We start from the raw sequence: 13,595 nt of genomic DNA, 5'->3' as shown, positions 1-13,595 counted from the left end.
CCTTTGTAAAATGACCGGTAAACATTTCAGTATTCTTTAAACACAAGCTGTTTGTTCCTGATAGATTGCTGTACTTTCCCTGAGGAAAAGTAGGGGGAAAAAGTTGGAGAACACTGCATTAGATGTGGGAAAAATACTAAACAAATGATCTTGTTAACAGAAAATTGTGCAACCTTTACAAAATTTTAATTAGCATCCTAATTTTATTCATTCCAAGTCTGCCAGTGTAAAAAAAGAGAGCTGTACTGGAGGACGTTTCATAAACTCTAAGTTGAAGATCAGATACTGTTCTACAGGAATTACTTTATCACATAAATTAATATAATGCTCAGATCTGGTATTGAATTGAGAAAACAGCTCTTAATATTGTAACTTCTGCTGTAGCTCATAAAGCTGAGAGAAATAAATAACATTTTGCCTTTTGTTTTGTCCTGATGCAAATATAAGCATAATAAATCCCCAGTCTTTTCTGGAAACCCATTATTCATCCAGGTTTTGGGTTCCTGAAAATCATCAAATTCTGGACTTTTTAATGCAGAGAGAGCAAGCATAGTCTTACAGTAGAATAAAGATACTATCTCCTCACGTTTTACCTATTTTAAACCTTAATTTCTGATGTTGTAACTCCTAAGCTATAAGGCTCCTCAGATCAATGTCACCAAGGTTCAAACCTCGTTTCCTTCCTCCAGTATGATTCATAAGGATTATGGCATTAAAAGGAAAAAAAAAAAACCAAAACAAAACAAAAAAAACCCCACAAACCTCTATTCTCAGTCTCTTTTGTTGTCCATCTTTCAAAGTCCTCTGATTTAATTTGATTTTGAGATCTGTAGGTACCTTCCTTGCTGGGTTCCTTAAATTATCATAATTTTTCCTTTTAGGGAACAATGTTCAGATCTCAGGATGCTCTCCTACTCATTCAAGCAGCTCATTCACTATTTCCATCTCTAAGCATTTAGATTTTACTTCTGGTTGACAAGCCCCTTGCCTGAGCACACTTTGTCAGAGACACCAATGTACAGCAGCTCTTCAGGCCTCTCCAGCTGTCTGCAGATGTCATTTCCAGGACTTTGGTTACATCCTACCTTCTCATAACATCTCTTGCATAAAATACAATCTGACACATAGCTTGAGATTAAGAGGTTAATTGAGTCTATATAATTGGTTCTGTAATTATGTTCACAGCTGAAGGATGTTGGATCTTAAGACACAATTATATATTCCTGGCCACCTAGGGCAAACCTTATAACCACCACTTAGTCCAGATCATATTGATAGAAATTTGCATAAGGAAGAATTTTATTTTTTGCATCCTTACATACTAAAAAAAAAATGGCACCAAGTGGAAATCAATATTTTCATTAGTGGTGCTACTCCTCAGTGATATTCTGCTTTACTGAGGAAGGACAGGTGAGGAAGGAAGGACAGTCCCCTGGATGTGCCCTCAAGGGTTACAGTACGTTGATTCTGTTAAACTCACTGCAAAGGTTCCCTTGCAGGAACTGCTTTGGCTGAGGTTGCTCCCATCACTCAGCATGATTTCTTTCTCAGCCAGACAACCCAGCCAATATTACATTCATTTCTGAGAGCAAAGATGCTTTCTTATTCTGTCATTCATAACCTATGATTCTGGGTAGCAGATTTACTGAACTCTAGATAAATAAGACGAGACTAAGCTATTGCTTGCTCTTACTTTCACCAGAACACATCCTGATTATCTGCAGAGACTCCCACCTGGATTTCCACACAAGCATCAAGAACAAGGAGCATTTGTACTCTAAGTGAGAAAAGACTCATTGCAAGGTGGCCATCCAGTACATCCCCCTACGTGAGAGAGAGCAAACTCCAGTCCACTTGGTACCAGGAGATTCTGTTCCCTGCACACAAATAAACAGTAGCATGGTGCTTTCTAGGCACAAACTATCAGCTATTCTTCCAGTTAAACAAAACCACCTCTGGCAAGGAAAACACATTTTGCTGCCTCTTGTCTCAGAAGAGCAGAATCAGGAGAACAAGAAAGCAAGGCAGATGGAAGAAATGAGATTGAACTGCCTTTCCTGTCTCAGCAGGTCCTTGGAGAAGTCAGTCCCCTGATGAAATATTTGTAAAATGAAAAATCTTGGTTTGTATTTAACTTCAAGGTTCATTGTGCCTGGCTTTGCAGCCATTCTGGGCAGAGCAGAGTAGAAGTCCCTTAGATGTCCAGTTGGATGGAAACTGACTCATGGCTTCAACTCCACATTTTTGCTCATCTTGTAACAGAAGACTCGAGCAGACTTCCATGGGCAGCTCTCTGTTACAGCTGAGCATGTGCAGCCCTCCCACCTGGCCCTCTCTGGCAGTACCAAATATATTAATCTAACTGGATGACTGAACAAATTAATCTGTCAAGGAGGGAATATCTTATGATAAAGGGAGAACATCTCAGAGGGGGACCAATAATTGGGACTACTGCATGCAGGAGCTAAAGCACAGTCTGAAACCAATATTAAAACCCCAGCATTTTTAATCTGTCGCCAATATTTAAATCAGAAAATCCAAAATCTGTGTAATGCCCAGTGAAACAGCAAGCTTTAAAATAGCTTTAAGTGGCAGAATGCCCAATTAGTCTTGAATAATGGGAACTGAGCAAAGCACAAAACCCCTGTGTGCTTCCCTAGAGGAGCTGGCTGAGGCCACCTGGGGTAGTTTGCGGTCTCCAATGATACCTAATGAGCACTGTTTCAAAGGAAGCCCAAAATTTCAGGAAGCTACTAATTACTCCTTGCTGAACCAAGAGCACAGCTGATACAGATTCTGATCAGTTTATGCTTGGACTAGAAGCACCTGCATGTTTTTCTTGGTCAGTGTAATTTCATTTTCTATTCATGCTGAATACTTTTCTTTTTAAAAATAGAATCCAATACTGATAATGGTTGCTTATCATCGCCTTGAGTTTACATGAAAAAAGCTATAATTCCGCTTTTCTTAAAAAACAACCCCGAAACAACAGTGGTCTGGTACAACTGTTCTGAGTTACTTAAGATATTTTTCACCCACATGAATGAATTCTGCAAACACTAACAGAGCTGTGGACAACTGCCCAAAATATTAAACTTACAGGAATTCTGGTCATTCTCTTTTTTGACTTTTTTTCCCCCCAGGGACAAGATATTACTGGGAAAAAATACCTGGTTGCAGAAGGCTTAGGTTAGAAGAGGGCAGTGCTCAAAATCTTGCAGCTCTGCAGCACTGGTTTAGGTATGGCTTAGGTATAAGGCAGCCCAGAAAATTTTCCTTCTTGGTTCCTGAATTCAATCCATCCGAGGATGAACATTATTAAAAAAATAATATTTCTCTCAATTGATGTTAACTCTCTCATAGACAGAAAAATGAAAACATTTCAAGATTTGTTTTATGACTTCAGTTAATCTTTTCAAAACAAATTTAAAGACAATAGAACTGGAAAGGTAATTTGCTGGTGTCTTCAGCTTGCTGATTGCTTAATCCTTGGTTATCACACCTATAAATTGCAAATCTGGTCCCTTTCATGCAAGTACTTTATCCAAAGTTTCTTGTGGCACTGGGGACTGTGGAAACCTGGCTTTTCCAAGAGAGGCAGTGAGTGAAAAAGGGATCTTCTCATGGGAACTATTACTATCTGCATTAATTCCATTTATGCAGCAAGGCATAAGGATTTGGAAGATGCAATTGCTCTGTGGAACTGCTTTAAAAGGAAGGGGAGATTACCCCTCTGTAGGCTTTATCACATGCATATGCAACTTTGTTATACAACAATTTCTAAAGTGGAAAGACAGGAAAAGGGATATCAAGAGGTTCCCTCTCTTCAATAGCAATGTTAACAAATGTTCAAGGGTGTTTTATAAGTGTTCAGACAGGATCTGAGGCTCACCATCAGCTGCTAACAGTATCAACTTCCAGAAGCACAGCTTTGCAATTTTATTCTGTACAATTGTTTTTGTGGATAGGGAGAGGAGGAAAAAAGAAATGCGGAATAAAATATTAAAAATCTCTAGGAAAAACATCAAAGAGAAAGAAGAATTTGGCACTGAGATTGCTTCAGTCATGGATCTAAACTATGTTGTGGGAGCAGCATGAAAGAGGGTTTGAGGGCTTTTTTAATTTAGATTTTTCACTGAAAAATAAATGTTCTTTTCAGAGGTTAGAAACTGTTCCCTCAAAAAATATTTTTTACAATCTTAAAAGAAACAGGTTGTACTTCGGATAGCAAAAGAAAGATACAGTGTTTTAAGCAGTTAAAAAGTTTTTTTTAATGCTACCAAGGGAATACATCTTCTTTGGAACATAAAATATATAAAAGGAAGATTCTTTTTCTTTCTTCTTTCTAATAAATTTCAACTACTCTGTTCAAAATTTCTGAAGAACAAAATATTCTTTCTCCTTAGAATAGCCATGGAAAATTAAAATCAGTTACAAGAAAATGATGAGGCAGGTTTAATGTGATGTCTGGAATTCTGTCTTAAGTCTACAGAGGCCAGAGTATTAGAATAAATAATCTGCTGCAGACTTACTAAACTAAATAAAGAATGTACATTTTACTATGTAGAAATGCTGATTTATTTGTATGAGTTTTTTTGCTTTGCAATCATAATTTTCAGTTGTCTAAAACCCATGCAAGGCCTGACAACATCTAATGAAAATGCAAAAAAAAAAAAAGAAACAATGAAGTAACCAAATTAATTCTTTTTTTATCGACATCTCAGAACACTGTGTAGTAGTCAGGTCTCAACTGCCAGGCAACTAGTAAACTTTCTTTTTATATCCTTCCTCCTTAAAAAGTAGTAATGAATCTCAGTATTTTCCATACTGGCCACCAACATAAAAGGGAATAAAACAGCAGAGATAGGCCAAGAAAGAGACAAGTAACTTGAGGATGTAAAAGGCAATGTGCCTCACTAAGGTCTGCCTGTGGAGGGGCACTCTTTCATTTCTGAATTCTATTTGAAAATATAAATCAAAAGTACCTTAGCAAGGATCTAGTTTCATAGTGGTTTTTTTTCAAAAGATGTGTTCGCAAAAAAATTAAATAAAATGTCTTCTATCATTTGAGTCTCAATGCAGAGAATAAAACTCCTCATTTCCATGCACTAAGACAGATGTGCAAATTTATGGACGTTTATGTATAAATATGCATATGAACAACACAGAGAACCTTCATGTGATGACAAACAGAAGAGACATCTGAGATGTCTGTTAAAATTCTGTGTGGACTCAACTGTGCATTCACCAGCAAACACAAAACAGTCACTCCTTTAATTAACTAGGTGAAAGGAGAGACAGTTGTGGAGGGTTTCAAAAGGGGAGAATGGCCTCCAGAAAGGAGTAGAAGGAAATGCTGGAACTGTTGGATAGTGCAAGACACAGTTACACAAAAATCCTAGTAAAAAAGGCATTCAAGCTGTGAAGTTACAATGGCAAAAAAAAAGCCACAGAATGGAAATGTTTCTGAAAGTGAGTATAAGAATACAACTTGACTTCAGTGTACCAAATGCAGGAAATTTCTTCAAAATAAAAGTACTGTGTTTACAGATGGGAAACATCCATGATTGGATCAAGTGTCCCTTTCAAATTCTGAGTCACTAAAATCAAAGAATATGTTTATTTTTCCTTTCCAGACTACTAAGCAATAATAATAAATTCAGGGGTCTAAATTTTTTTCCTATGTCCTCAGTTCCCTACATCCAATCTCTTCTCAATATACACTGCTTTCCTTATTTCTCTGCTGTACTTTTTTCCTTCTTTTCAATTCTCTCCTTCTCTCCTGTCATTCCTCAATGCAGCCTTTGCTAGACATCACACCAAAGGCTCCAGGTCCTTTCTCTGTCTGCTTTTTGCCCATTTTGTTCAGCTCAATGCAGCTTCTTTGTTTCACGGACTACAGCACGTGTTGTGTTTGTACTTTGCTAAATCCACAGGACTCCTGATCCAGTTGAGCTCCCTGATATTTGAGTGTGAATAATAGATAGTGGTGCAGTGGCTGGAAGTGCCAGCTTCAATCCATGTCCACAGAGGCAGAATCAAAAGGAAATGCCTCAAATCTGAACGAGCACAATCTCTGGGAGTTCCTCCCTGCTCCAGGTGGAGGATTTTAGTGGAGCAGAGCATGGGAGGCAGCAGCACCTCCCCTTTCCCCTTTTTACAACAGTGGGCAGTATCACCACTGGTCACCTTAAGTTTTTGCTTTTCTTTGTTTTGACTTTCTCTGATAAGTGATTACTTTTTAGCCAAAGGCATTCATTTCTAGAAGAGTGAAGAGAGCAGACAAAGTGGTTAGGAACCAGGTATCCTGCTGCTTTCCCTCCATGCCTCCCTCTCTCCCACTGAACTCCAGGAGTCATCTTTTACTGACTGCATCATGCTTCCAGCTGAGATTCATAGGATTTGCTAATTAATGCGGCCTAAGTCTTAATAGCTAACAGATATTTGATGATCCCCAAGCATAAGATATATTATCATCAGCATTACTGAAAATCTATCTTCCATTATTTGTATAAACATTTTTCTTTGTAAACTCTAAGCTGTAATTTATGATGAAGTTAATCATAAATTATTACTTACATTATTCACACTGTTGTAAAAGAAATACACAGTAGAAGCATCCTGGAAATTGGATTAACATACACACATGGAACTTCATGAGGCTTAAGGAACAGAATAAACTACTAGAATTCCATGTATTAGAAGTCAGAGGATGCTTTTGCACTATCCCATCCTTTGCCTCCCCCCCATAAAAGGTCCCCAACAAAACCACAAACAAGCCCAAAACCACAGATAACAGAAGAAATAAGGGATGAGGTATTAATAGAGTTTTTCTTGACCCTAGGATTAACTCCACCTAGGAGAGATCAGGTTCAGAATTTTCTTTCCTGAGTTGTACCTGATATCAGAATTCTATTCTATATGAAATAGATGACATATAAATGTCAATATTCTAACCAGCATATGAAGCACATAGAAGTAAAAAAAATATTAAGCATCTTTGCAATTAATTCAAGGTGGAATTCTTCTGTTATTACAGACACATGTATAAGGATCTATGTTTCATCTATGTATTTATCAGACAGGATGAAGCAGCCAGAGTTGGAATGAATGACGAGCAGCTGATTTTCTCCATAGGGGAATGTCTCTAAGTCCAACAGTACTCTGTATATGCAAGGCAAAGACACAGTAGAAACCAAGAGAAAACTTATCTTTAAACTGCATTGAGGCAAGCCTATCTTTGATAATAAACTGGTTTAGAGCTGATTTATGAGTTCTGCTGAAACAGATAACCAGCAGATTACAAATATTCAAGATTTTTACACAGCTTTGTTTAGCTGCATCCCATCTCTTTTAGATTCAGTTTCAGGATGCTTCTAATTCAATAACTGCAGAAGCACTGATAATAAGTATGTCTGATAAAAATCTATTTCACAGTCATAGGGGAGGCTTATTCCCAAGACACACCGATTCAGTGAGGATATGAAAAACCATATTATATTTGTTTTTTTTTAATCAAATCTAGATGACACAAATCAAGTGCAATCAAGTGCAAGATTATGATTGCAGAACCATTACAGTGAAATATTTGTAAATGATTTTCAGCAGTCTATTTAAAAAAATATAACAGTTTTATGACAAATAATTAAAACCCAAAACAAACAGAAATGCTGCCAGAAAAAGAAAAAAAAAAAAAAAAAAGGAAAAAAAAACCCCACACAACCTGGAAGAATACAGGTTTGAACACATGAAAGAAAGAAAAGTAACCTTGAGAAAATTCTCATATATTTAAGGGGTTTTGTAGCCTAGTCAAAAGATAATGTTTTGTTTAGAGGGACTCAGTTCAAAATTCTTGAAACAACTTAAAATTGCAAAACAATTTGAACTAATCAATATCTGCTTTCCTCAAGTATTGTGAAATAATAAAAAACAATCAAAACCAAATGAGAATAAGAATATATATAAACTCTGGTCAGAAAACAACCCTCTTATTAACCTAGCCCTAAGAAAATTGGTGGTCATTAATAATGGCAGAAAGGAAACGTAGCAGAGATGGAGAGTGGAAACCTCAAAAAGAGCAAAGTGGGAAGGCAAAAATCCCACCAACATCCCTGGCTCAGACTGGGAAGATTCTATGCTGGACAAAGGCCTGCATGACCCTGTTGTGCTGTCAATGTGGATTTGTTGTACTTAGAATGGTCTCAATGTCTGTACCTTTGCCATGGCCATGACTCCCGCAAACCTAAAAACACTGTTCCTGTTCTCTACTGAAGTTTCTGCTAAGACAGGATCCCAGAAGAAAGCAAGTTGGCACTGGCTGTATGATGCCAGATCCACTCACACACCAGTGGGGAGGAGTTCATTTGGATGTGGTCTTTGCAGTTTATATGATGTAAAGCTCTTCCAGGTCATGAGATTGCAGATTTTCATGAGAATGAGAGGGGAGGTGCTTGTGCTGTGAGAGGATAATATGATCATTTTGATAGGAGTAACTGTATCATTCAAGGTGTTAAAGCAGGACTACAGAATGAGCAGTGTGAACTATTTGCAGCAATAGCACAGCCAAATCTGTCCTTTTTCTCTGTATGAATATGCATAGGTTGTCCAGGCTAAGGGAGAGACACGAAAAATGCTGGGGTGTATAAAAATATTCACTTAAAATAAGCATGCATAGGTTCAAATTTTGACATTCTGAGTTCTATGCCATGGGTCTAATTTAATTTAAAAGCATTCATCTAGATAGCCTTGGGAGGTGCACTAGACCATCTGCATGAGTGTCAGCACTTGCATGTTCTATTGCACATATTTTTTTTCCCTACATACGTGCATTTAAACGAATTTTGGAAAAAAGATTTTCATATACTTTGTGGTGCCAGTATTGAATAATAATATGCAGCAATTAAATGCTGCAAAACAAAGCATCAAAATTTGATCTGCCTCAAGGGTGTGTCTTTGAAGGTGTCAGAGACATTAAGAACAAAGGAGATGGAAGAAGTGATGTGCCAGATGCACACATCTGTATCAGTTCAAACCCAATCCCCAGTCCCCAAAGCTGTCAAGCACAACTTGCAGGAGGAAAGAGAGATTATTTATTTTTTAATCATCTAAGTACAGAAAGCTTGGAAAGGGCTCTGGGGGAAGCTTCTTGTGGTTGAAGCGTGTTCTATTCTTCCTCACCATACCCCAACCTAATTATTTCCTTTCTACTTCCTCTAAATCTTTTTCTGAATGGCTGTAGCTCACAAGTACTTGTGGTTTCAGCTGTTTCCCAGACACAGAGATTCCAAAAAGGCATCACACTCTGCCTGAGGCTGTAGCCCTACCTTTATTCCTGACACACCAGGGAATGAGCATCCTGTAGAAAATACTTTTCTTCACCTAAAATCATAGGAAGGATAAGAACTAGGGGGAGGCTCCAAGTGGGAATTCTGGCTGTTACCAGCGTAACAGGAGCTTCACTTGGGAAGTGCTGTCCTTTTAAGCATTGCACTGATGTTGCATAATGCCTGGTCCATACACAACCCATCAAGGAGAGCCCTGGGTTATAGGGGAAAGCCCTGATGGGTTCTTTGTAGCACTTCTTTCTGTTAGGACAGATTCACACTGGACATTGCAGAAGAAGCAAGTGGCACTTGTTCCATCATGTACATCTCAACATATGTACACAGCCAAGAGCTGAGCTGGGGGTCTACAGGAAAGAGAAAGGGTCATTTTAGGGAATAGTACCAGTAAACTCCTGGAAAATGCCCTAAATGACTATTACATAGTCTAATGTATTTATATAGTTATGTTTCATTATAGCGCTGCTTTGCAAGATTCGTTCATTAGCAGCAAAAACATCCAATTATCACCCTTTTGCCTTTTCCCGGAATTAACCAGCATTTCTGTGTGGCTAGGGAAAAATCAAGCTTTTTATTATTATTCAGTTTGTATGGTCTTATTTATCACCCAATTCCACTCCATGGCAGCACCTATTGCAATTTGTACTTGATCTGCAGAGGAGATGGACATTCATGTTCTCTGCCATCCCTCATGCTGTACATGTTAGGACTAAAGATGTGTTCAAAACAATAGAGTTGCTTAGATAGGGGAACTGGCCCTTTCCCTGTGATGCTTTGTGAGGCCAGCTATTGGCAGAAGACTTGAATTTTTAATATCTAATTCCTTACTCAAATAATACAATCTAATTAACCTATGTGTGCTTAATAAATTCTATTAATTATTTTATCAATACTCATTTTTATCAAATACTGAAAATCATTAAATAAACACTGTCAAGTAACCTAGATATATTTATTACTGATGCTTTTGCTTATTTCAGAGCTCCTAACTTCAGCAAATTATTTAATGTCTTTCTAAACTTATTTTTTTTATTTTGTTCCTACAAAATGTTTTCAAAAGGAGCTTTGTTTCCTGCCTGCACAACAGAGGGCACAAAAAAAGCTAAAACCTTCTCTTTGGCATCACTCTAGATAATCCCACTAGACTGACCAAATCCCACTGACCATTTACCAAATGGTCAGAAGAAAATATTTGTGATCATATGGATCTCCCTAACCCTCTGTCCTCACCCAAAGTCAAATGGAGCCTGTCTCTGCTTAGGGAATATCTTTGTCAAAGTAGTCCACTATCACTCTGGAAAGGTATATATAGATATGTAACTATTAAGAGTGTCCAAATATGTATATATATATATTTCTATATTATAAAACATAAACACACAAACACAGTAGCACATTCCATTATTCAATTAAACATCAGGCAGCATGGAGTTAAGTTCCTACTTTTGCAGGAAATCACACACAGTTGGGCCATGGGTATTTCTCTCCCAGCACAAGAAGGGCTCTCCTGCTGAGTCCCCCTCACCTCAGCTCTCCCTACCTGAGCAGACTCATCCAGAACTCAGATCATTATTTCACCCACTGACACCTCTGAAATCCTGACAATCAATGTTCTTTAAAAATTAAAATTCAAGTTTCAAGCCAAAATATCTCAGCTGCCTCTTTGTGCTGCAATGCTAAGTACAAGGATCAAGCACTGGTTTTATGGTAACACACAGAGCAGCCATAAACAAAGGGCAGCCCAAGCCACAGAGCTGAACGTCTTGCTTTAGACAATCAAGGAAAGTTACGGGCAGCTCACGTCAGCTACTCACAGTGCCAGATCACAACCTGAACACTGCCTCCACTCTCAGAGCTGACACTTTCCTTCAGAAGTACATGAAGGAATGGAAAGTTACACCATGTTCTTCTAAGCAAGATCTTAATTTCCTGATCCATTTTTCACCAGCCACACAAGAAATACAAACTTTGGATTTATACAAAAAACAGAGGCTTTAGAACTTTCTAAAGTGAGTATTCTCCAGCAGCAAGATTTTTTGTACTGCTATCTCTGAGCTCCATCCAGGCCAGCACTGGGGCATCCAAATAAGGAGATTAGGAAAGATTCTGTAGGGAAGTAGATTAGAGCTGCTGGCTCAATTGTATTGCTTTAAGCTGTAAGAGGCAGAGCTCAGAAACCCTTCAAGAGCAGGAGTCCTGTATTGTGAGAATGTGCCACGCCTGGTATTTGAGGAGGCACTAGGGAGAAGTTTTACAGAGATTAGTGAGAGGCAGCAGAGGAAAAGTGGGAAAAGACTCCAAGCATGAGGTAAGAACTCTAACACAAATCCTGCTGATCTGGAATTTATATGGCAGACAGCACAGCACATGACACTGTCATGGCAAGCCGCTCTCCTGCTGGGCAGCTGTAGCCAGGAGTTGGGAGCTGAAGCAGGAGAATTAAAAAGCAAGGACATGCCTTGTTAGCAGGACAGAAACATTCTGGAGATACTGAACTCAAGTGTATGTATCTTCAAAGATACACTGAATATATTATCAGTGCAAATGGCACTGATTTAATCCATTTCCCATACTCAGCCCAAACTGCAGTCCTGATTTAGAACATTTCCAAAGGATTCCCAGTACCAGCACATGATGGAAACCAAGGAGAGCAGACAGGTGCTAACCTACTGAAGTCTCGATAAAGCTATGTCCCATGCAGTGGAAAGAAGTAGAATAATAAACCAACAAATGAGTGCTATGAGATGCATCGTTTAATAAGGAAGAAAAAAAATTCTATGAGGTGACTGTTCTTTGATACTCCTGGGATAAATCAATTTAAACTTTGTACACTGCTCAGGGTAGAGCTACAGAATTAATGTTCTGTATAGCAACCAATCTAATCTTTTTTAGTAATGCACTGTGAAAAGCCTATTATCTTACCTATAATTCTTACTGGTCTGTTTCTATTTATTTCTTCAATGCCAGTCAGCAGGCAAGTGTAGTCTGCCATTTAGCAACAAGGGGATATTTTCACCCACTTCAGAAAATGCAATTTCACACATGGGCCCCCATATGGGAGTTGATGTGGGGTTATTTTGATGGATGATCAGTAAACAAAAACACTACAGTAAACAGGCAACTGGAGGAAAAACACCAGTCATTTCAGGAAAATGCAAGCTCTAAATGATGGACACTGTTAGGGGACAACACAATCATGTAACTCACTCCTCCTTCTGTAAATATTCATTACAGTTCACTCTCACTTTGTTACTACCCAATGTGTTGCTTACAATTTTGGTGGCATTACCCCAAAGTTTTACCCAAGCCGGTTCCAGCACACTGCAAGTTTTGGCACATCTTGGGCAAAAATAGCAAAGCCACAGAGGCACAGCTGGAGAGGCAACGGCAGCAGAAACCTGCTCCATCCCTGTGGAACAACTGCTGGGGTGCACCCCCCGTGCCAGGGTCAGCGTGGTGCACATGCCGTGCCAGCAGGCAGGTGCCAAAGGAGCAGAAAGGCTGCTCAGGTGGATCTTTTGGAAAGCTTGGGAGGGTGGGCACTCAGCATGCCCACCTGCCACAGCAGCTGGGGGCCAGGGAGGATTTTCTGGGAGAGATGCCTTTAGCACCATAGATGTGGGTTTTTTGCAAAGTTTTCTGGATTGAAAGTGTGGGTTTCCAAAAAAGGTGCACAAATCCTGGAAAATAGCTGGAATTTTTAGTGGGCTTCTGAGAAAGAATTATTGTTAGCTCCAAGGTGAGATTCCTAGGCTGGGGCTTGTTTGCTCTTTTCAATTGATACAGAACAATGTTCCCCTTGGATGAACTGCATGCAATTTAATGCAAAGAACACCTGCAGCTGCTGGCACTTTGGAAAATCTCTAAGGATGGCCTGAAAACATGATGCTTTGTCTCTGCCACTTTCATTTTCCCTTGGTAAGGTATTTTGGGTAAATAAATGAAGAGAGTTCATTAGCATGCACTGGCTAAACAATTGTTAAGAAAATACTCAAGGGCTGTGATTTATGATAATTTTCATTGGAACAACCTAGGGAACCTAATATATAAATCCTTAAGATTTTGCAGCTCACTTTCTTTGGGCTTGGGCAGATTAATAGATAATAGCACTAATACCAAAACAAGTTAATGTCTTAACAGATTTTGCCAAGATGCTGTTAGTTAACCTGAAAAACTATGTATGCTCATATTTATGCCACTGCTGTGCAAAAGAGAAGCAAGGAAAAAGACAGCTGCTTTCTGCTAAAAACACAG

Source organism: Vidua chalybeata, chromosome 5 (assembly GCF_026979565.1).
Source record: "Vidua chalybeata isolate OUT-0048 chromosome 5, bVidCha1 merged haplotype, whole genome shotgun sequence".
Lineage (NCBI taxonomy): Eukaryota > Metazoa > Chordata > Aves > Passeriformes > Viduidae > Vidua > Vidua chalybeata.
Note: the sequence above shows the minus strand (reverse complement) of the source record.